The sequence below is a fragment of the Choloepus didactylus genome, chromosome 8, assembly GCF_015220235.1.
Source record: "Choloepus didactylus isolate mChoDid1 chromosome 8, mChoDid1.pri, whole genome shotgun sequence".
NCBI lineage: Eukaryota > Metazoa > Chordata > Mammalia > Pilosa > Megalonychidae > Choloepus > Choloepus didactylus.
The window spans coordinates 108,852,341-108,877,071 of record NC_051314.1 but is presented as its reverse complement, the minus strand read 5'-3'; the positions used below and the strand labels follow the sequence as shown (position 1 = coordinate 108,877,071).

At 35.6% G+C, this 24,731-nt stretch overlaps 1 protein-coding gene across 10 annotated transcripts in view; it reads right to left on the bottom strand.

Annotated features, from left to right (window-relative positions):
• SOX5 (SRY-box transcription factor 5) overlaps positions 1–24,731 on the bottom strand; it is a 1,020,679-nt gene that overhangs the window by 673,862 nt on the left and 322,086 nt on the right. The window lies entirely within an intron of this gene.

Genomic DNA, 24,731 nt, shown 5'->3' with positions numbered 1-24,731 from the left:
ACATTCACTATCTTTGGATTTAGATCCTATTTTTTGAACATTCTATCTCAGTATTTTCTATTCATATTCCCTATGAGGTGAGGTATTTAAATTCCAAAAGAAGTCATTGCATATACACACATGCATACACATGAATGCTCTTTGCTTCCCTTAAAAATTGACATCATTTTCCAGATTGCCCTAGCGTATTGCTAGATATCCTATTTCTCTCTATAACATTAGTCGGGGAGGAATGGATACAATCCTTCAGTCAAGTTACTTCTCTAGTCACTAGTTAGCTCAAGAAGTTAGAAGGCTTACACAAAGGTGGTAGATGGAATTAAACGGGACGGAATGAGATGAAGAAGTCCAGTGGTAAATGGATGCACCACTGGCTTTACATTGTTGTTTCACTGGAAGGACATAGTGTGTTATAATGAATTACCATTAATTTGAGCCAGCAGTACTGTTAGATTGAGATCAGCAACCCAGGATGACAAACAGTGCCTGCAATATCATCTAATGAGGGGACAAGTCTGCTTCAGTAGTGCAGCGTCATTCAATTAGCGGACACGGCTTTTAATGCTGCTCTGCACAACTAAAGCAATTTTGATTACTTAGAGCCAAGTCTCCATTCAGAATGTTTCGGAAGCTGAAAGAGTTTTTTTCTTTTTCTTTTTTTTTTTAAATGTAATTTATCTAGAGAGTATTTGAATGGTAATAAGCTATTTGAAAGCCAATCACATTACTCCCTATTTTTGCCTAAGTAAATTGAAATACATTTTTTAAAAGTTCAAATGGTAGAATTTACTCTAGCAAATAAAATGTACATAAAGATAGCAAATGATTAAGGATATGCTGAGGGTTTGTGTGTGTGTGTGCATGCATGCATGTGTGTGTGTGTGGTGTGTGTGTGCAGGCACTATGTGAGCCTCTCTGTGCCAGGATTACAGTTGGTGAATTTCATTTCATCAGCCAACATTATCAGGAGAGTTGCATATTTATTCTATATATCCACATTAAAAAATCTCAGATCTTGTCTTCTTTGGCTGGGAGCATTTGTATTTCATAGCTTTTGATATGGGGAATTGACGTTTCCACTTTATTATTTTTTTCACCATGTCACTGCATAGTGAAAAACACTGATATGTGCAATGGCACAATTTTATTTAATATTGTGATCATTGACTTATAAGTAAAACCCTGCCCTAGCAGAAGCTATTTAGGCTTACTAAATTCCTTTCCTTCTCATTAGAAACATACATGGAGCTGAATCTATACATCGCATTCTTCCATTCTAGTCATTGACTAGTTTTCTATCCACTCGACATGTATAATTCTCAGACTCCTTGCCCTGTGCAAAATTCTATGAAATTTGGCCTATTTAATTAGAAGGTCACTGGGGAGAGGAATGACACAAGTGCTGGACACATATCAGGTGTCAATACATTTGTGTTAAATAGAATACAAATTCTACAAAGATAAAGAAAGTGAGCATCATTATTACACAAAATGCTTCCCTCAAGTGAACTGCAATGTCAAGAAATCAAAAGTTCCTGTCGTGGAAGAAGAGTAGGATTGGGAAGCCTGAATAGCCTGAATGCTTTCACTAGAGCTCAGACTTATGTTCAAGACTAGGAATAAATCTATGTGAGCAAAGCAATTACAACACAGCTTTGCTTTATAATTGGGGAGAGAAGGTACACTTCAGTTTTGTCTAAATTGGTCTTCATTTCTCAAGACTTTTTTGAGACCCTAAGATAACCTAAACCCACTAGAATTCCTCAAAACTTAAGAGCCAGAAAATATTCTTCTATGTACAAACATCATGGTAGCAAGGAGGAACCCTGAACCTTCCATTCTCTCCCTCAAATTTGGAACTCATATTAAACATCTGAAAACAATGAATGAATCAATGAATCCGTGAATCTAGTGAACTCCACATAAGTCTGACAAAAAATTTGGGGGATAGTTTTTGCAAATATAAGCCTGCTTTGGAGTACTGAAGGCAGGCATGTGTGTTTAGCCATAATTTTTTCTACTCTTCCAAAAATGAACCAGCCTACAGATCACGCCAAGACCATGCTTGCTGCAGTCCTATTCAATGGACCAGCATGGACCTCCTCAGTTTGTGGCTTCAAGCCACCGTTTCTCTAATAACATGCTCTCTTCTGTTGTAACTCTTTCAGGAATGATGACTAATCAAGGAAAGGCTAAAGGTTAGACTGCAAGCCCAGAGAAAACTGCCATGATCACCTGGGGTATACCCAACAAGTACCTACAAGGCAAAACACAGGCTGATGGGACCAGAGGCTCCTCAGGGGGGAAAGGGAGGAGGAGAAAACAAAGGAAGGGTTATGTTAGTGTCGCCAACAAATAAAAGCCTGAGAAATCGCTGGGAGACCCCACCAGGGAGGGAAAATTTACCTTTTTCAAGACCACTGTGATTTTTACCTTTTCCCTTAGAGTGGACTAAAGTGCAGCTAATGCTTAGAGAAAAGTTCAGGGATTCTAATAAATAATATGAATATGTTAATGTTTTCACATCAAGATTTGACTGATTTTTAATACCAGATTTTATTCACTAGTATCATTTTTAATACAAATATTGGATCCACCTGTATCCCGTTGGAGGAAAAAAAAAACCTGGGGTGTGGATGACTCCCTAAGCAGCAAAATCATAGGCAATACAAGCAGTTTGCTGCATCATTGTCTGATCACATGCAGGGCATTAATTGAAGCCCCTTGTTTAAGGTAGGAAAGCTCTGCTAAGGGCAGATGATTCAGCACAATATTTTCTGATGAGGATGGTCATGTCAAATCCTTTTGAGAAGTAGGTGGAGTATAATAAATAGCACGTAAGCATTTATTAAAGACTATCAGTTTAATACATTCCTTTACTTTATTAGAGAAGGTGAAGATTTATAGAAAAGTCATGCAGAGAACACAAAGTTCCCACATCTTGCCTCCATTATTAACATTTTGTGTTAGGGTGGTAACTTTGTTACAATTAATGAGAGATTATTATATTAAAAAGACTCTGTAGTCAGGTTTTTATCAATTTTTCCCTAAAAACTGCACTGTCATATAATATTATGTATATATATACTAACATTTCATTTTTAAAAGACATCCCAGGAAGATGAGATGTGGAAATAAAGATGCTGGATGGGTGTGAAAAGTAAATCTGGGGAACCGAATTGCTGCAGATGCCTCCATTGACAAAGAGAAAGGGCATATGGCTTCCTTCCTCCCTGGTGAGCTCGGGGCCTCAGACAGAGCTCAAGATTTCCTAGTGATAAGTTTCTGCTCATGAGCTCCACTGGGAAGATATTTTGTATGCCACTGAAAACCAAGATGTTTTCATTCCCACCAATCCAGGGATAAGGCATTTTCCTCATACAGACACAAAACATACAGTATATGAATGTTTAATGGAGGCTAAAACTGGGAGAGGAACAGAAAACAAGAACAGAACAGGTTAAAAAAATATCTGGTTTCTCTCTATCAAAATACTAATTAAAATTCATGTTCATGGGGATGATTATACATATGTTTTTGAACTAAAAGTCTAACCTGGCACTATTTTTTGGCCTTATTTTTGTGACAACATTTTTGTCCATATGGCATGAAGTGAATCATTTTACATCTTTTTTTAAGCTCTATGTGTTTTTCTTGTTGTCTATTCCCTCTTCTCCCACCACACACACACTGGCAGCCGCTACCAAGTTACCAAATGCCAACTCAACCCTGCAAGCTGGCTGCATGAAACTATGTAGTACTGGCATTTTCCTTTCTTTGCAGAAATATTCTCTTCTCTTCTCTTCTCTCTCTCTCTCTCTCTCTCTCTCAATATCTCTCTCTCTCTCTCTCTCTCTTTCTCGTACACATATGCACACACACACACAACCACTGAAGCACCGTGAATATTTTCCTTCATTCCCTTCCTTGCCAATCTTGTGATACCTTGTGGATTTTGCCCAGCTCTGCGTGCATTTATTTCTGGCTAGTGGCCTGGACAGTGCCCCACCAGCTTATGTAGTGCCCCTCAACCCTGGCCTTCCTTCTCTATGGCACTTGAACAATTAGTGGTTCACTTAAGAACTGCTATAACTTAATGGTTAATAGAGCCCATATAATTAGTTTAGTCACAGCAAAGCCAGAAAACCGTGATTGCCTAGTGGTCTCCCAGACTTTTGTTTTAAATCACAATAATCCATGTCCCTGCTCTGTCAGGCAAGAGAATGCTCCTTATCTGCAGTGCAGCTGCCCAGCCTGACCGTTTGGGTCTCAGATGGCACACGTTTCGTACACGTGCGGCCTCCACCAGCATCGGGCACTGCTGAGTTTGTGTGGAAGGGCAGCAACTTCACCTAACAAATGCAACTTTAACAACAGTAAAACAACCTAATAGCTTAGCATGCCAGGGGGCTAATGTGGCGGGCCATTTACTGCTGCACTAAATAGCCCCGGTTTGATTCTCATTGCCAAGTGTCGAACAGAGAATTGCAAGGCAGGAGTAGCTCCTAATTCATTAGATAAAGGGGGTCATTGCTCATAGGGATGGGGAAACTGGGGGAGGATGAGAAATGGAACAAGGCATCCCCCTCTCAAACGTGGTCAAAACCTGGGCTCCCTGTGACCCCAGCCATACAGCAGGGTCGCTGAAACACACAGGCTGCGCTTGGCACTCAGGGGCCAACTCCTGCCTCTGGGTAAGTTTGCCTTATTCAGCAATGTTCATCTGGAAAGGAGCTGAGAGAGGAAGGAATCCTAATATCGAGCCTATTATTTATTATCAGAACCACTGGAACAAAAGCAACAACACAAGAACAAAGAATGACACAGCCTCAGCTGTAAAATGAGCCATGAGCCACTATGGAGACGTCCCTGCCTGCCTGCTCAGCCTCATGCACCCTGAAAAAGTTGCTGCGGACAGTTGTGACCTGGCTAAAAGGCTGAGCAGGAACGAGACTGTTAGCCATAAAAGACGGAAAAAAAATCTTGTTAACATTGCTACATCTTATAACACGGTCCTTCTTTTTTCTTTACATTTTTCTTCTAGGCAGTTATAAAGATTTCCAAGTTAAAACTGCCTTGAATGCTTGTGGTAAAGTTCTTGGACAAAAAGAATTCTCTTATCTTGATTTTTTTAATAAAACAGAAAAATAATGAAAAATTTCAAATGGATCCCTAAAATGGGACATCTTTATTTCCTGAACATTAGCCCTAAAACAACTGATTTCTCTAATTCCTGCCATCACTCAGATTGGCCTTGAATTACCTCCCAATAGGCCTCCCATGTGCTTCTAGATGAGAGTGTGTAATGGGGGATCTGTTAATTAACTAGAAGCAAAGTTGCGCGGTGGGGATCAAACACTGGATGTGTCCTAAAACTCCCACAGAGAAGATGAAATGCAGCGCAAACTTTAAAGACTTCCCGTCATTAGCTGAGACCTTGCTGCTCCTGGCCCAGACCCCTCCTGTTTCAGAGAACAATGAGGACAATGACGGCAGAAATGAAATAGTGCAGCCAGGAACAAAGGGACCAGCTATTTACCCACAGAAAAAGAAGGAGTGGGGGAGGGAGAGGGAAAGGGAGAACTTTCTCTTTCTGTGGCTCCTGTCTCCTTTTTAATTAATTTATGACGGCCAGGACCTGCACAGAGAGTACACCCAAGCACACTGTACAGAGCCCAGTGTTAACATAAGTAACATCCACTGCTTACTCCCAGGGAAAGTGGAGAGTCTGATGAGAAAGGGGTGCCAAGGAAAAGAGAGAGAACGGGACAGAATGAATGAAAAAGGACAAATCATTGGACTGAACTTTAACTCTTAGGATCAGGGTTCAAACTGGAAGATGATTTTAAAACAAAAGAAAACAAAACACTGTCCTAGGAGAAACAAATTCTCTTAGATCATTTCTCCATTGCCACTTTTGTGTTGTAAAAGGCAAAAATTGTGCCCTGACACAGAGTTCAAATTTCGCAATTTTCTGAGGACCCCTGGTAATCCATATAAATATACATAAATATTAAATCGGTACTAAAACACATAATCATGATATTGATGTGTTGTTCTTTCCTGTTTCTTGACAAGATAAATAGAAAAATATTATACTGAAAACTGAGTAAACTGCTGAGTAAAAAAATCTGACTGTTGACGGACCTTGTCCTCATTTTACATTCTTTATTTTTGCACAATTCAAATCAGGAGCTTTTCCATATATCCAAAGGGCAAGGCTTCAATAGGATTAAGAGAACAAACACGAATACCAACAAGGTATACAAAGAGGAAACCTTGGCCCTCACCGCATCATGCTGAAGCTCTTGCTTTGAGATAGACCATGGGACGAAGGAAACCATTATTTAGAGCAGCTGATAGCTCCATTCCCTCTTTTCAAATTTTAGTTGAAAGAGGAACTCTAGAATTATTCTATTTTTAAAACTCAGTGACAAGGCTCACTTTTCTGTTTTCAAGTCAGGTATTTAAAAGAATCAGTGGAAACTCTGCAAATGGATGAAATAAGCAAACCACTCCCACCCTACCCCCACCCCAGGATCATGTTTGGTAACTACTTTCCTTACTTCCCATCTATTTAATAGGAAGCATTTAAATTTTAATAAGTTTAACAACAAACTCATGTCCAGGAAAGAAAAATTCTTAAGCATATAGTTCAATGAGTTGAAAATACTATATAATCAAAAGGGAGTGTAGGTTAGAGGTTCACCATCAATTGCTTGTACATTCTAACCAATATAAAAGACTGAATTACGAAGTGAAAGACACGCTGTCAATTACTGAGAATTTTATCTAATGTTTCTATATATAAACCCACAAAGAGTCAGGGATTCCTCAGTACCTCTTATTATTGATACAACTGTGCCATTTACCAACAATAATATGGCAGAATGGCGGCAAGAAGGACTAAGAATGAAAGGTATAAAATTATATTTCTGACATATAAAAACTGTATGTCTAAGAAAAAAAATATCACTTTTTCTTTAGTCTCAGTTTCCATGGGAATAATATTTATTGTAATTATTCCAGAGACTTGTTGAATAACACATGTTCCATTCGACTATCCTCTAGTGTTCCCAGATCAGTTTATTCTGGACCTAGAAATCTACAATAGGGTTTCCAATTCCCTTGGGATTTCCTAATTTTCTTCAACCTTTCTGAACAAGTTTGGAAATCAACTTTGGAATAATCACTTTCTATATTCCATCCACATAGCTCCATCATGTCTTTCATTAAACTTGTGGGTTTTTTTCCTCTTTGTCTATTTACTATAATGTCCTAGAATAAGGATTACATTATTTTCTCAAAAGATAATAGTGGCTTATCTAATTTCCACTTCATTGATCAAATTCCGTTTTTATATAATACAACATTCTCTAATATTATTAATACCTTTTACTAATCTTTCTGTCCTTATAAAATTCCTTTTAACTTTAACAAAAATTATGTAGGTAATAATACAATCAAACAAAGAGCTATAAGACAGGGATACAGATCATGGCTGTAGAGGTATAAAGACAATTTCTTGATGCCAACAGAAATCTACTAATACTTAATACCACCAAGATTCAAATAACTGACGATTAGAAAACGAATCTATTTATTACTAAAAAAGGGAAGAATCCTGATCATTAAGATCACACTTGCTAGAGAATTCCCCAGGGACAGTGAGAGGGATCAAATAGTGCTAATCCCTGATGCTAAGAATGAGTTGGTAAGAACTAAACATGCTGATTTAATTAATAATTTTATAGGTAAGATATTTTTACTAACCAAAGTCATATGCTACCTGCCTTCAATGTTTCCTGAAATAGCTTTTAGAAGCAGCTGAATACTAGTCTGGTGTTCTATTTGGGCTACACAGTATTACATTTTTAAAAAGTATTTTCCAGTATGCAGAAATTGAGAGAATCCATATAACATACATATTCCTGACACCTTCTGAAAAACTGGAAGATCTGGCAATGCTTTGCCCACTCTCCCACATGGCAGCAATCTACTGGTGCTAAGTAGCAGCTGCCCACATAGAGAGGCACATGCTCTTGGGTTCAACACAGTTCCCCCCAGTTTTGCCTGGCTCCTGTAGTCAGTAGAGTTTTTGACACCTGAAATTTTAGTGTAGGCTTCAGGCCACTGAATGAATAAAATATTCAGGAACTTTTTCTCAGAACATAGATTTCACAGATGTTCCTCTTACGCCTTACCTCACTATGAAAGACAAACATATGAAAATTGATATAAAAATAAAAGATAATAGAGTAATCATACAAGAAGACTGAGTAAATAAAGTTCAAAATAAATACAAAGAAAGTGGAATAAGGATAATAAATGTGTTAAAGTATTTCCTAATGAATATAATATAAATAACAGTAAAAATACATAAAACATGGCAAGAAAATTTAATCAGAAATAAAATGATAAAGTATAAAAATTAAAATTGTATAAAATTATGAAGACAAAACAAATATGAAGAAAAATTAATGTATACAAGAAGTGTACAACAGAGAAATAAGATAAACTAAAACTATATTAAGGAAAGGTAGGTATTATATTTTATTATATATTAATTATAATTAAGGAAATTAAAGAACCAGGGGATCAAAGAATAATAGTAAAAATGTGGTTAAATGGAAAAAGTTAAATTTAAGTTGCAATGCAGAAGCCAAAGTTTAATAAACCTATGCAGAAGCAAACAGGGAGGGAACTCTAATCTGAAGTAGCTGCAGACAACTGGTCAATCTATACCTCGGTTTTCTGGAAGTGAATATTTGGTTGGTAAGGTTCGAGAGAAATAAGAATGCAATAGAAGCAACTTTCAACTATGCTATTTGTTCCCAGTTGAACATGGTGTAGCCAGCATAGAGAAGGTCTGTATTCATATTTGGTAATAAATAACTAGAGAGTTTTAATAAATCTCTGGAAATGACAAGCTGGAGAATATAAGCAACCTTATAAGCAATCAAATATTCTTCACGCGTGGTCATACGGTAATCTGTCTGATGGAGCCTGTAATCTTAAGAGTCTTTTAATGGAAACATGCTAGGTGGAATAGGACAAGAGGAAAGTATGGTCAGACTGAATATCAGAGTTTGAGTCATGACAGTTATTTAGGAAAATGTGCTCCAGAGAATAAAAGAAAGGTACAACTTGTTTCCAAATGACTAGGAACAATCCAGAGAGAAACTTTGTTTCATGTGTTCATGATTCATATCCAATACTGACAGTCCAAATCTAAACAAGGAATCCAAGGCCATCTTCTCCGGTTTCCTGTCATATGGAATTATTTCCAACTGTCATGCTGGGCCTGTTTCCACCTACCGTCCAATATGTAACTAAAGATAATTTTGTTACCAGTTTAAAGGGCCATACCACAGGACCTATATTTGACTGCATAATTAGTAAGGCAAATATTTCACAAAGTTAATTGTATTTGTGATTTATTTCTCCATTGTCATGGGAATATAAAATTTTCCTTATACCTGAATTTCTGAAATTGCTTACATTTACCACATAAGCAACATTTTTTCAAAATTCTAATCACTAGATAAAGAACCTTCTAAAATATATTATCTTAAGTTATCTTGAATAGAGAGGGCTAAAGATAACTATCTTTTTGATGGATTATAGTCATAATAAAGAATATCATATTTATTCTCTGAAGTAATTAAATGGCACATTTTGTTGATTTTGTGACCCACCCAGGGAACATTTGGCAAAGTCTAGAGATATTTTGGGTTCTCACAACTGGGGGTGGGGTGAGGGGGTGGGGTGTTTGCTAACGGATCTAGTCGACAGAAACCAGGATTGCTGTTCAACATCCTATAATTCACAGGAAAAGTACCTCCTCCAAACTACCCTCCAAAAAAGAATTATCTGGTCTAAAATGTCAACAGTGCTGAGGATGAGAAAGCCTGAACTACATTAAATGGACTCAGTCTATCATGACTGCAATACTTGCATCAGATTTCTATGTCTTTGTTTTGTTTTGTTTTGTTTTTCCTCTCCTCTCCTGCACTCTTTCACTCTATAAGACCTTCAGCATGCTACATCTTCAGCTTTCTGATTTGTTACATTATTCTGCTGTGGGCTAGGAAAATATTTTTTAAGACTTAAAACTATATAGATTCTGAAAGAGGCTTTAGAGTTATCTTATGAATAAGGCTTAGCAGCTCATAGGCATAGATTAATTAAATAATTTTAATTTTGTTAAGCTTATTTTTGGTTCATCTCTACTCTAATTACTAGTCCAATCTCTAGATCTCAAATATGTGAAGTATTGTTCTAGTTTAAAGAACCAACAAACAGGTGAAAAACTCATAAAGCAAAATAACAACAGAGTACACAATGTTTTTACTCTACTGATACAAGATTGATAATATCTTGGAAAAAGTTGAGCTAAAATGGTCCTACTACCCTGAGTAATTAAATTATTGTAGCCAAATGAATCTCAAGACCTGAAAGAGGAATGGAAGAATGGTTATTATCTCTTTATGAGAATACCCTCTGTAATGTGTTCAATTTTATATGTACTTAATTATAACTTGAGATTTAGGCTGGTGCTTTGTCACGCTAATGATAAATACTTTTCTTCCACATCTAAGTTTCCATGGCTAGTCAAAATTGACTGTTTGGGGCACTCAATAATAATACGGTTAAATTTTTAAAATAAACCTACTTATTCATATATGACTTTCTTTTTTAATTAGTAAAGAGTTATGAAATTGTAACTAAGAAATGACTTTGAACAATCCATTCTGGGTATAATTTAAAAAAAAAAGTAACCATAATTGGATGATAGGAATATATATGCCATCCTTCTCATATTCCGTTAATCTATGTACCTATGCTAAGGAGCACTGTTTGGTGTTCTAATTCAATAAATTAATCAATCAGACTATACAGTAAGTACATTGTTTTAATGATATAATAATTACAATCAGTAATTTCAAGAAACTATTAAAGTGAAAATTTGAATATCCATAGTGAAAATTTTAAAATTCCAGATTGCTGCAGATGGGCAGAGAAAAAATTGGGCCAGGAATCACAAAGTCCTCAATTCTGACTCTGCCACTGCCACCATAGTAACAAGTCTTTGCTTGATTTATGTATTTGGTTGTAGTTTCCTTATCTTCTAATTAGAAGCATCTGAAAGGCAGCAGTGGAAATCAGGGTAGGAATATGAGCAAGAGGCAGTATCGAATAAACTCGCAAAACAGACTAGCACCAATTCTTGGTTGGAAAATTTCAGCTTTTAACCATAGCGACTTGAGGCTGTATTTTTGTAATTATTTAGGTAGAGAGCATGAGGGCATTAAAGGAGGTGAAAGTAATGAACATATTGGGGAGTTCAGTGAATGGTCAACCTCAATCAAAAAAATAGGCCACTACCCACAACTTGAAAAAAACAATGCAGGTCCTTGACGCTCAGTGAGTCCTCCAGAAACCTAAAATGGGCATCACTTGGGAAAAGGAAGGAGGAACTTTGCCAAAGTCTCTTGATCATTAAAGGTACATATGTCTATTTAAAAATGAGATAGCTGCCAAGAAATAGTTTATTTTCTTCAGAAATTGGCACAATAACTCTGGTGTACAACTCCTGGTGGCTTATGTGTGTTCTGAATGTAGCATGTCACTGGGGTATGAATAAACGTTTTAATTTCAGGCACGCACTGGAAGTAAAGGTAGCTGACTTGTCTGAATGGTAGCACTCCAGAGGAGAAGACTATCAACCCTTCCTGAGGCAGTGTCCCCAGAGCTGGCCTGGGTCCTGCTCACCCAAAGTTTTGGGCAATATGATACTCCAATAGCCTATAATTTTTTTAAAAAGTTAACCAAGACACTGTGATGTGGAACCAAACAAACTTTAATTGATATAAGGGTCAATACCAAAGATATCAACAAAGCAAATTTGGTTCAGGAATATAGAATATAATAACTTTAGAGGTTGAAGTTTATTTAGAACTTCCTTTAAACTAACTTTCAAAATTTGAGTAATTTAAACTTGAAGCTTGGAAATCTTTCTTAGACTTTGTTTTTTAATAAACAACCAAAAATATTTAAAAAGTAACAATTATTAAACATTTAAAGTAAGTTGTATTTTTCCAAACATGAATAATGCCCTTACAATTCATTTTGGATCAAGGATACATTTTCATTTAATTATCTATTTTGTAAGTCAATACCTTTTTTACACTGCTATTCTACAAAAGTCTTTTGGAGCTAACTTTGCCTGACATTACCAATGACTTCTCCATAGAATCAAGTATAAATTATGATCATATACTAAGTTATAAATAATAAAGTGAAATCATATATTTTAAGAAATTAAATATTTTCAGAAATTTTTATGTTTCATTAAAAGAATCATTTATTTTATTTGTTACCAGAGGTATCAAAAAATAAGCCCATTTTAATTCTCATTTAGGACAAGGCAGCTATATATATTTTTCAATAAAACTTATGGAATATTCCCACAGGTTAAAAATGAAGGAAGAATGCATGTCTTTCTTCCTTACCTCCATCTCCTTTATCTGCCCTCCTCCACCACTACACCCACATGCTTGTACTACTGAGGACAGTGGCAGCTCCTTTTATTCTTTTTCTTTCTTTTACATTTTACTGTGGATATGAAATCTGCCATTTTAACCATTTCTAAGTGCACAATTCAGTGGCATTAACGACATCTATAATGTTGTGCTACCATCCTCCTCCAATCTATTACCAAAACTTGTTCATCACCCAAAAAAGAAACTCTTCCCCCCCTTAGCCCTCCCCATTAGCCCACGGTAACCTCTAATCTACTTTCCGTCACTATGAATTTCCCTATTTTAGATATTTCATAGAAGTAGAATCATTCAATATTTGTTCTTTCATATCTGGCTTATTTCACCTTGCATAATGTTTTCAAGACTCATCCATGTTGCAGCATGTATCAGGATTTCATTCCTTTGTATCACTGAATACCATTCCATTACATACATACACACATATATATATGCATATATATATACATATCTCTACACATACATATGACACATTTTATTTATCTACTAACTGTTGCTGGACACTTGGGTTTTTTCCATCTTTGGCTATTGTGAATAAGGCTGCTACATACATTGGTGAACAAGTATCTGTCTGAGCCCTTGTTTTCAATTATTTAGGGGCATAGTCCTAGGAGGAGCGATCCAAGGTCACATGGTAATTCTAAGCATAACTTTTTGAGGAACTGCCAAACTGTTTTCCACAGCAGCTGTATCATTTTACATTCAGACAGTGGCAGCTTTGGAGACTGCAAAGGAGAGTGACCAGGTTAGGGAAAGGAATGGAATGGCATACTTCTCTCTAGACATCCCTGGTCTTCACTTCCAGAGAAGACCCTTTCATGTCACAGTAATTGTGGAACAACATAACACTCCTTGTGTTGATGACCTTAGCTGAAGAGGAGCAATTCTCCCTGTAATGCAACGTATCAAGAATGGAAAGCAAGTGGAATCTATCTACTTTCTTATTGTTAGACTTCTAGGATCAAGAAGAGAGAATTAAGTATAATAAAAAGCCGTAACGCCAATACCTGAATTACTAGGAAAGCAATTCTGGAAGAAGGAATTACAGAGGAGGGTTGTTTAAGGGTGAAATTGTACCTGTTTCAGAAATATATACCCTTCCCTCCAAGAATACATAGCACAGAGGCAAAAGGAAGGTGAGAGAAAGAAAGGGAAGGAATTGAAAAGAAAGAGGAAAGCAGAAATAAAAGACAGAGTTAAGCTCTGTGCTGGGCACTTCATGAAGTACATCTCATGAAGTGACGACTTGTTATGCTGAATGAACCCACTGCCCAAGCTACTGATTTCCACCTTCTTGACATATCTGACAATTTAAAAACCCTGAACCTGGCCTTGGACACAATAGAATCCTAATTTCCATTCTGCACATGGCATATTAACGTGTCCTCTAAAGCGGGACCTCTGTCCATCGTTCACATTCAAAATCAGAGTAGAAATGCTTAATCACGTATTAACTGCCATCCCCAAATGTTGATTTATTTCCCAATCGCTCATTAGTGTGTAGCCCATAGGAGATAACAAAGGTTTGAATAACGAACAGATTTGTCTTTTATTTGTAAGCATCTGTTTATGTATCAACTACAATAGAAATACCAAATTTTGGTCAGGGTCAGAGAGAAAGGCACCAACCTTCAGAATCTCTACATTATCATTATCCAATATTGCACTACAATTGCTGTTCAGAAGAGGTTCTGAGTGGAATAACTACGGAAAGTGAATTACCACACTCTACTGAAAGGGAAAATTCTACCTCAAATAATGACTGCAGTAATTGATTAAAAACTATTTATAAATGCTTAGAGGATGGCTGCTTTGGCTGTGGCTCATTTAAAAGAAAAAGAAGACAAAGCTTTCAAACTCATCACTAAGTTTCCTTAGAGCTGATAATGGATAAAGGAGAACCTAATGCCACAAAAATCTCAAATTTTATCTTTGGTAAAACATATAAGGTATTACATTGTTGCCTATGCTGCATATTCTGCTGTTGTTTCTCCAGACTTAATCTTGGCCTGGTGTGCCTTGTTTTTATAGGTCTTCTGAAACCAGAAATTGCCTGCATGGGGAGAAACCATTAAAGGCAGAGGTGTCTCCTATAAGCACACCATGTGACCGGGTAATATCGTCTGGATTAGCAGCTTTACAACCTAACTAAGCCCTGGAGCTACAATTATCTGGTTGCACTAAACTGAAATCACCTGAAAAACTTCACACTGCACAAGCCCTTGGAAGTGTCTAATCGGCCAGTTTACATTCTCAGGAGAAAGTGGAATTCAGTGGTTGCATACAAGAAAACAAAGTCTTCTACTAGAAGTTTCATCTTTGCATATGGTCTGAAGACATTCCCAAAATTTATTTTTATGCCATTTCTTCACTTTCATTTAAAAAAGCAGATTTATCCTGACCATTCTTTTTCAAGCCGATGTCCAAAGTATATATGTCTGATGAGGGTACAGGAGACATAAGGAATAAAACTGCATTGCCACAGAGGGAATACACAGCTCCAGATAGGAAGCCTTATGCTAATTTTAGCAAAATGTATGTATCTTTTTATATACAGAAAGTTATGGAACTATATAAAGAGATCCTTAAATGTGATAACACCGAAATCCTATTTACTGCCTGACTATCCATTTTAAAAAATAAAATCTATAAGCAGGTTGCATTATTATTACACTGCCTCCAAAATTAATTACTGTTTATCTGAAGTATTTTCTTTTTCTTTAATTTATAAAATATAGCCAAATCATAACCTAAAATTAAAATTCCAATTTTAGTAACAGATTATATTTATTTAAATGGCAGATCTAAGAAGACAGAAAATTTGACTACAAATTGGGGTCTTGCTATAATGTCTGCTATACAATTTCTCACTTGCTGCTGTGTGCTTCCTGTTCTTTATTTGTCAATATCACTGAAAATTCATTTTGTCAGGTTGCAAAAAATTCTATAAATCCACAATTCCCGAAAGAACAACCACTTTTCTGTACAAAGTTGCAATATATGGTGATTCTGCTACATTGAATCTCGAAGTCAAATGCCAAGATTTCCAGATGACAAAATTAAATTCTTAAACATGTGCAAGTACACAAAAATCTTTATCTTACATACTACTGTTGTATTGGCCAAATTCCCATTTGGTTAATAAGATATCTACCCTTTTCCCACTCTTCCATAAAATCAGCAGAAAAAATTTTCACTTCCTAGCCTCAACTAATGTCTGACTACATATTGCAAGACTGGCAGCTGAATTTTATTCTAGGACACTTACACTCTGTGGCAAGAAGAAGAAATTCAAATATAAAATTGATGCCATTCCTCTAAGTGGCTGTTACTATGGAAAAATATCAATGGTGGATGTATTGCTTTTCATACATTCTATCTTTCCATGAAAATATATGCAATGTAAATTTTCTGCTTGAGATATTTATTACTGTACAGATTTTTCTTAATGATGTGACTTAAAACCAAGCTGTGTGACTCAACTATTTACTGAGAATAGGTAATTAAATCTCCTTTCTTCGGATAGAATTTCACCCCAGTGTAGTAAAGCGTGGTGCCACAAAATAGAAAGATTCATTAGATGTACTCTCAATTCTCTCCCCCGATTCCTACAAAACTAAAAGGGAGAGAATGCCTAAATATGCATGGACACTATTGGAAAGAACTTAAGGTTCATAGTCCAGATTTTCCATATTATTTTACAATTAAAAATAAAGTGTGATACCAATGTATGAATACATCTGAAAAAAAAAAGACATTTTCATACTAGTTAAAATAAACCTAGGTTTGACACAATTTAAAATAACTTAGATATAGAGAATTTGATATTAAATATATGAGCGGGTTTTTTTTATTTAATTACAAAAGTCTCTTTATCCTTATTTTATGATTTAAACATTCTTTTAATGGAGATTTAAAACAGATTATTTTTCAAATAAAAACAAAGTCAGAATAATTCAGAACAATTTCTTACACTGTTGCTGGCCACAATTATGGAAGGAGGGCCCATTACATAGAATTAAAATGAAACTCAATAAACAATAAAGGCCATCTTCTAATTTTACTATTGTTCTACAAGGTGTGCTCTGCTGATCAAAGCTTCACTTCTAGTTTTTAGTGTTCAGATGACCAAAGGAGCTTCTGAAGAAAACAGTGGGAACAATTCACTTCACATTCAGCTTCAATAGATTATTCATGCTCATTAGGCTGCCATTCAAAAACTGTACAGTTAGAATCTATAGCATGCAGTTCTGGCAAACAGCATACTTAACATTCGCAGGATATCAATATTCTGGATTTCCCTTCTATTAATGTTTCTAAAATACAGTTAAGTATTGGATGACTCCTGAAAATTAATCAGCTACTAAAAATTGCTACTGAAATTAAAAGCCATTGGGAATAAATTGAGTTTTCTTACTGTATATACTTTCTAATTTTTAATGATTTTAGGCGTTTGGAAACAGAAAAAAAAAACATATATTAATAAGACCACAATGGTTTGTTAAAAATCATCTATCACTATCCAGTGATATGAGCCAAAATAATTTATTATTGTTAAGATTGCTACTTTTCCTTTGGATCAGTCAGCTGGACACCAAAAGTTATTTTGTCTATTTTGTATATATGTGAAGAACTTCAAAGATTTGCACACAAAAAAAATAAATGTCATAAAGATGGGGGGGAGTATTAATAAAAGTTGAAAACCTTACACTGAAGTAATTGATTTGGAGCTATATATTGGTTAGAAGCTATTTTCTGATATAGGAGTGGAGAAAAATGTTTAATCTGGTGATGGCTACAAAAGCTGCATCTCTTCTAAATTAAATCAATTTTCTTGATGAAACTAATTTCTTGCCTGAAAGGTATTACAATAATTTCATTATAAAGAAGGTTTTGCTACAGTTCTGCTCATTCCCCACTGAAACACACAGTTCAATGTATGTGTCATGTCATGCAAACTATTTTTACAAGAAATTAGGGCATTTTGAAAACACTGGAAGACAAGAAATAGACCATTATGAAAGATCCATTTTCAACTTTTTAACCCCAACCTGCTCTTTTTTCCTACTGAGCTAAAACAATAGTTTCCTCCTCTTGTATATTAATTCTATTCCAAACACACACACACTAAAAATGAAAATAATACAAATTAAAACTGCAATGAGATATCACTTTTCATCTACCCAACTGGTCCAATTTTAAGACATCATGCCCAGTGCTAATTATTGAGAGAAAAACAGTCACTCATATTTAGTTAGTTCAAGGAAAATTTGTACAGGTTCTGAGGCAATTTAGCAACATGTGTGAAAAGTTTTAAATGTGTATTATTTTCTAACCCAGGAATTCCATTTCTAGTAATTTATCCTCTCTAATTAATCACTTAAGAGTACTAAGATACATACATCACAAATATTCATTTGTAGCATCATTTGCCAAACCAAATAATTTGAAACAACCCTAATGTCTACCAACAAGGAACTACGAGCATGACAACATAGTCATTTTACGAAAATAAAAGGTATCTTTACATATAGCAAGAGAATATATAATATATGTATATATTTTTAAAGTGGTTACCTCTGGGAAAATAATAGAGCTTTTGCTTTCTCCTTTGTAATTCTATTATTTTGAATACATTTTACAAGTTTTTCTTTTTCTAGTCAGAATAAAAGCAGCAAAAATAAAGAAAAAATGTATGTATAGACTTAGGAAATTGGAACTCTAGCTTGTCCACTATCTTACAATAAAACATGTATTGTTTATACAAATACATTACAATTTACAAAGGTTTTTTAAAAACCAAACTATATTTCTCAATTACTATCTATGAATATTCTCTAATATTTTATTTCATAGTTTATTGTTTTGATACTAATTAATATATAAGTATATGCAAATATATAAATTCCAATTTATGATAATTACAGTAATTTCTATCTTATATTTGTTTGAAATGTAACTAAGCCTTTAAAGTAGGAAATATTCAAGAGCAAGCTTGTTATTAATTCAGAGAAAAAAGTAAACACTGAAGCTCTTATCTCAAATATGAATATTATTTTTAACTTGTACTATACCTACTTTTAATTTTTCATTTTCTATGTAATAGTCCTTCTTTTCACAATACCAATCTGTATAAGTATTGTTCTTTCTAGATAATATTTAAATATTTAAATAAAGTCATTCTAGAAGCCTCAAGTTGTCTCACAGAAAAACAGTGCTATAGAATGATTTAACTAATTATTTATCCAAAGAACAATAGTTTGCATTCTTAACTATACATATGGTTATTATATAAGTTAGCTCTATTTATATATATAGGAAATGCAATCCCAAAGAGCAAAGTCCCAGTATTGATTTAACAATAGTTACTCCAACAAATTAGTGTTGGAGCCTCATTTGACTATAAATTTTCTTAATTATTAAATAGCCATAAAAACCAACAGTGATTCTTCCTAGACAAAATCCATGTATCTCTTATGTAACAGTTCTGAAGTTATCCTGCGGTCAAGCAATTTAACTTACGAATTTTCAAACTGACCAAGGTGACCATCCATTGTGTTATGAAATTTTAAATTCTGAATTTAGGCAACTCGGTATAAAGGCAGCTGGTTTTATAACAAATCATAGTTTTCCATATTTGGGGTAAGGGATGGAGGGATGAAGGAAAGCACTACCACTTTGCTAGTTGTATTGAACTTCTCTAACCTTGAATCAATATGCTTTTGCATATTTCCCTGTCCTCTGCTTCTGCAAAACATTTTCCATTTAACTCCACAATTTAGAGTAGATCTGGCTGGAAAAGATTTAACAAAATCCAGGAGGAGTGATCTGTGCACACCTTGAAAAAAGCTGGCTATCCGTGGGTCGATCTGAGATAACTGGGGAGAGGGTACTGTGATAAGGATGGAGTCTGAAGATGCAGATAAAGCCAAATGGAGGAAGCAGCTATGTACAGGGCTCTTTTCCTCTGCCCTTATCTTCTACAGTCCCATTGGCCTTCTTTCAGCCCCACCTAATAACTGTGATTCCTCTAATTGCCCCAGGGCCCATACACAAGCTGCACCCTGTCCCTGGAACATTCTTCTACCCATCCTTCATGTCTCGGTCCGTGTGTGTGTGCATGCACTTACGCGTCTGTTAAATGGCCCAGGTCTAGAATTAGTTAAAGGAAAATTAACTAATTTTTAAATGATTTAAAACTCAATCAGCAACAAAAAGGACAACAAAATTTAGCTACATAATAATATTGATGAAAGAGACAAAACACATGTAGAACACAGAACAGACAAGGAAAATATCTATGCAAATACTGAACTCTAACTTAATAAATGAGGGAGTGAGCAGGTAAAGAAAAAATCCTCTCTAGTGACAAGGAGGGGAAAATATTTATTTTAGATGTTTGTATATTAAATTGTGAAAAACTCTACTTACTCAAATGGAAAATGATCTCAAAGAAGAATTGTGTATTTATCAAGTATGTTTGCATTTATTAGCTCATCTGCTAGGCACCAATATCACTGGCTAACATCATGTGGCCAGTTCAGATATGGAACCCAGGCAGCCTATGCCCATGGAATCCATGCCTTCACATTATACATTCTGTGTGCACATATTTTAAATGTTGGCTTTAGTCTTGGTGAACCTTATATTTTAATAATATTTTCAAATAAAATGTCTACCTAGTTGTCACATCATGCCGATTATTCAAAATTTGCTTATTTCAATTTTGCCTCTCATTTTTCCTGTTGATTTTCTCATATTATTTAAAGAGAGACTGATTTTTGAAAAGGGTGTTTGAAGTAAAGTATTTTCTGATGGTCATATAAGTCACTGTCAATCATAAAACTCAAAGTTTCAAACAAAAATAAAATATTCTCAAGGAAATTAAAATAATAATTCCACACCAATGATTATAAAGTTAGCTTCATACCACCTGAGTGAAACTGTAAGAGACTAAGAGCCAGGAATAAATTCTCATGTTATCAACTTTTTTTTTTTTTGATTCTGAAATTTTGGCTCTTTTTGCCTCAGTTCCTCCACATTATAAACACTAGCATATTGGCAGCCAATCAAGTAATGATTGGAAAGTGCTTAAAGCTTAAATATTCTTGGAAGAGAAGTGGTGTACAGGTGCAAAGTAAAAGAAATTTTTTAAATGTTTCCCACAAATTGAGGGAAAAAAAAAATCATCAAATTCTTCTTAGGTCATGTTTACATAAGGATAAAACATTCCAACATCATTATAATGGGGGAAATGGGACTGCTTGGGGTTGATTCATTCCACTTATTTATTGTTGTATACGCCAAACAATTCCCAAAGGCTTTGAGATTGATTATAATGAAATACAAAGCAACAGTAAAAATACCAGAAGTAAATGATAAAGGTAGAGGGGATTTAAAAAACGGTCATACAAAAAAGCCAAGAGAATTTCTGGCAATTGGGAGCAAGAAATATAAGGTTTCTACTGATCATTTTCAAAGAAGTAGGATAGAGTACAAAGATCACATTTTAAAAAATAAACAAAAGCATGCCTGTTCTCTAAGAGAAACAAAACAAAACAAAACATTTACCGCTCTCAAATGGTAAGAGCAATTTATTACTGAAGGTGTCTAGGATAAGGCATTGTTTCATACAACTATTTACCAAGTGCCTCCTATGTTCCAGGCACTATGCTACGAGCTAGAGATATCAGGGTAAGAAAAAGGCCTGGCCTCTGCTTTCTTAGAGCTTACAGTTTTGCAAAAGAGATGAACATTAGTCAATCAATCACAAAAATGACTATAATTACAGACTGACGTAGAGTTCTGATAGAAAGGAACATAGAATAAGGGTGGAGAATAAAGAACCATAACGAGACTGGAGATTGAGGAAGACTTCTTTGAAGGAGTTATGCTGTAAATGAAATCTCTTCGATGGTGACGAATCCACCAAGCAGAAAACGGGATTGGTTAGAAAGCACTCTGGAGAGAGAGAGGAGTTTGTGTCAAGGCCAAGGGGCAGGAGAGAGCTTGCAGGCCTTTGAGAACTAGAAAGAAAGGTGAAAATGGCTGAAACGCAGAGCACTGTAAGATGAGCAAGGCCTTGTAGGCATATTAAAAACTCAGTCTTTACCCCAAAGCAATAACAATCTCCTAATAGCAGTTTAAAAAAATAAATAAAACAGGCAAATTTTATAAAGCCATTTCTCATAATGTCTCTCAGAGAAAGCTGAGAGTCTGAGAGAAGTCATTCCAAGATTTGTTGTTCAAGATGAAGCATTACTGAACTTTCAGGAAATAAATGGTTAAGAAGGAACTGTGCTGAGCTTGCCTCTTCAGAGGAGGAAGAAATGCAACGACAGAACTTTCTGGACATCACATTCTAGGGGAGCCAAAAGAGAAGCTTGAGGAGGTGAGCCTGACTTGGGTGTCTAGTGAGTGACCTTGGTGGGGAGCAGATGAGCTCCTCCACACCCTGCACCCAGTGAGCCAACATTTGTGAACTGAACAACTGTGGCCTGCAGGTCGCTGGGGCACAAAAAGTTGGGACCCATTGCTTTACTGCACTGGAAAATACAGGAAGCACCTTTTTTTTCTCTCTCTCTCTTTTTTTTTTTTTTTAGCTTTGTTAGGTCCACATTCTCATCCTCTCTCCAACATAGCCATCTTTTGTGTGTAGCCTCTTTGTTGCTTTTCCCTTCTCTCCATACAGTGCCTTTCTTTCTAACTTTTAAAGGCTGTTTATGTTTGTCAGAATATGTTATTGTAGATGAAAGTGTGATAGTCACAAAGGAAATTATGGAGAGAATATTTTGCTCAGAGAAGGGCTAAGAAATCACACCAAGGCAATCATTAGTGGAGCCAGTGGTTACAAACATGTCCCTTTAGTAGTGAAGATGCCAAAGTAAGGCCTGCACAGATGTGTTAGTCCATCATACAGATGCCACTGTTCAGCAATCTCGTCTGACAATAATATTCATCTCAAAGCAGTAATTTCAAATTTGTTTATCACAACACCTAGTACAGATACATGCTTAGTAAATGCTTAGTCTTGAATGAAATGTTTCTCTTTCCTGGAAAGGGAAGAATAAAAGCAAACAGGTCTTTCCTAGGCTTGTACTTGCTCTACTAACCAAATTCCTTCCCATTTGAACATTCCCCCAAGCAATCACTGGTTCAAACCTTTGATTTGAAAGATTCATCTAAGACTTCTCCCCTTTCAACTGAGAGGCAGGGTTCATAGCAGGACTGATCTAATACAGCTTTAGAAAAATGGGGTCAAAACAGAAATATAGGTGCAGAAGTGATGCATAACACAAGACCCTTTTCTAAAAAGAAAAAAAATCATACCTGCTTTAGATCTTGTAGGGAAAGGTATGGGTGTTGTTTCCTTTTTTTAATCTTGTATCTAATCAGACAGCAGTCTGTAACTTTACTCATCATTACATATGGCCTATTGACAGTTAACAACAACTTTACTCATCATTACATATGGCCATTTACAGTTGACAGCTGTCAACCAGGCAAGTTCACATACGTTGCTTCAGAATCACATGGCATCGCAGAGTAGGGTGAGATCCCAGGCCAACATGCTATCGATTCGATGGTAATGAACTACTGCAGCTGGAAACTACCTCACTGAAACAGAACAGATCCCACACACCATGCCTTTTACCCAAGCATCTTGCCATTTAAGAAACTACCAACTACTTTCAAATTACAAGGTCTGTTTTTGTCAGTAAATACCTTTAAAGTGTCTTTCTTCTGTAGTAAATCTAGTGCTTTTCTTCCCTTTCTATTCAAGTTGATTTCCCACAGAGGGAAATGGTATTGTGCTATTGATACCACAAGAAAATCCTCCTCCTTAAGACAGAGAGGCAGGCATATCTCCTCCACTTTGAACTTGACCAAGCACAATCTTTAAACTCAGTGAACGAGAGACTGTAAGAGTTGGGAAACAGTTAAATCACAAATAACAAAAGACTCCAGAAATCTACCTAAACTTCCTCTTCTCAAAACTACCTCTGGTTTCAGGTACAGTAGAATAGAGTAACTGCTGTAAACTGGTAAATTTTGTTCTGTTTAGATAAAAAGGAGGAATATAAATTCACAAGGCAGAATCTCCCCCAATATAATTTATTCACTTTGTACATTTTACGTCATCACTGCCATATTTATGTCTTCCTAGTCCAAGCAAGTCTTCAGGCAGGGATTTTAGTGAGGAAACAAATCACTTAGAGCCAATGATTTCTAACCTTTATTACCCCAGCAAGAGGTAGAGAACTTTGAGACAGAGTCTAAACATGTCAAAAGGTTGGTTTTCCATTAATACCAGCAGGAGTAGAAAATGACACTGCAGTTGTCCTTGGAACAGAGAAGCTGAGAGATTTGCTGAAAGGTTCAGCCTTTGTAGAATTTTGTTAAAAATCTAAAGGCAGCAGCATTTTTCTTTGAAGCTCTGAAACATCTTAGAATTTGAAAAGCTCAACAAAGAATAACACACACAATTAGGCTTTTCAAAACTCCATTTTTGTTTAGCTTTTAAAATATTATGCCTGGTAATTTAGGGTGCCATCTCATTCAGAGGGACAAAATAGAGTTCATTAAGAATTATCATTGAAGGTACACAAATAGATTTCTTATTCAGAGGATATATGCCAAGGTCTAATAAGTTTAATTTAAACACTCTACCTTTCCCCTGGGCATCCCCAACAATTCTAATTGAAAGGCACTTAACAGAAGCAGGCCTACAATTCTAGCATTGTATACTGGCCTTTATACTAAAAACCTTTTCCACAGAAAATGTGTAAAATCAGATTCCAGGTCACTTGCCCTTTATTTCTTGTAATCTTTTTTAGTTAATCTTAACGTCTGAGTATTGTAGAGAAAACCAACATCAAGGACTAAATTTCCTGGAGTTGGCAGCTAGATTATTCTCTGTTGGACTACTCAAGAGAGAAGTACAGTGTTTACAGTAGCCACAACGAGCTAAGACATTTAAGACTAACACATAAACTACTAAAGATTTATATAATTAAACATACTGCATTTCTGCTCCCTATATAGAAGGTCTTTCTTATTATTCTTAAAAACCTGGTATTTAGGAAGTTAAATTAGGCTCATCATCATCCTAATTTTTTTAATAGAGCTGATAACATTTTAATATTTGTCTAGATCTAAATTACTTAT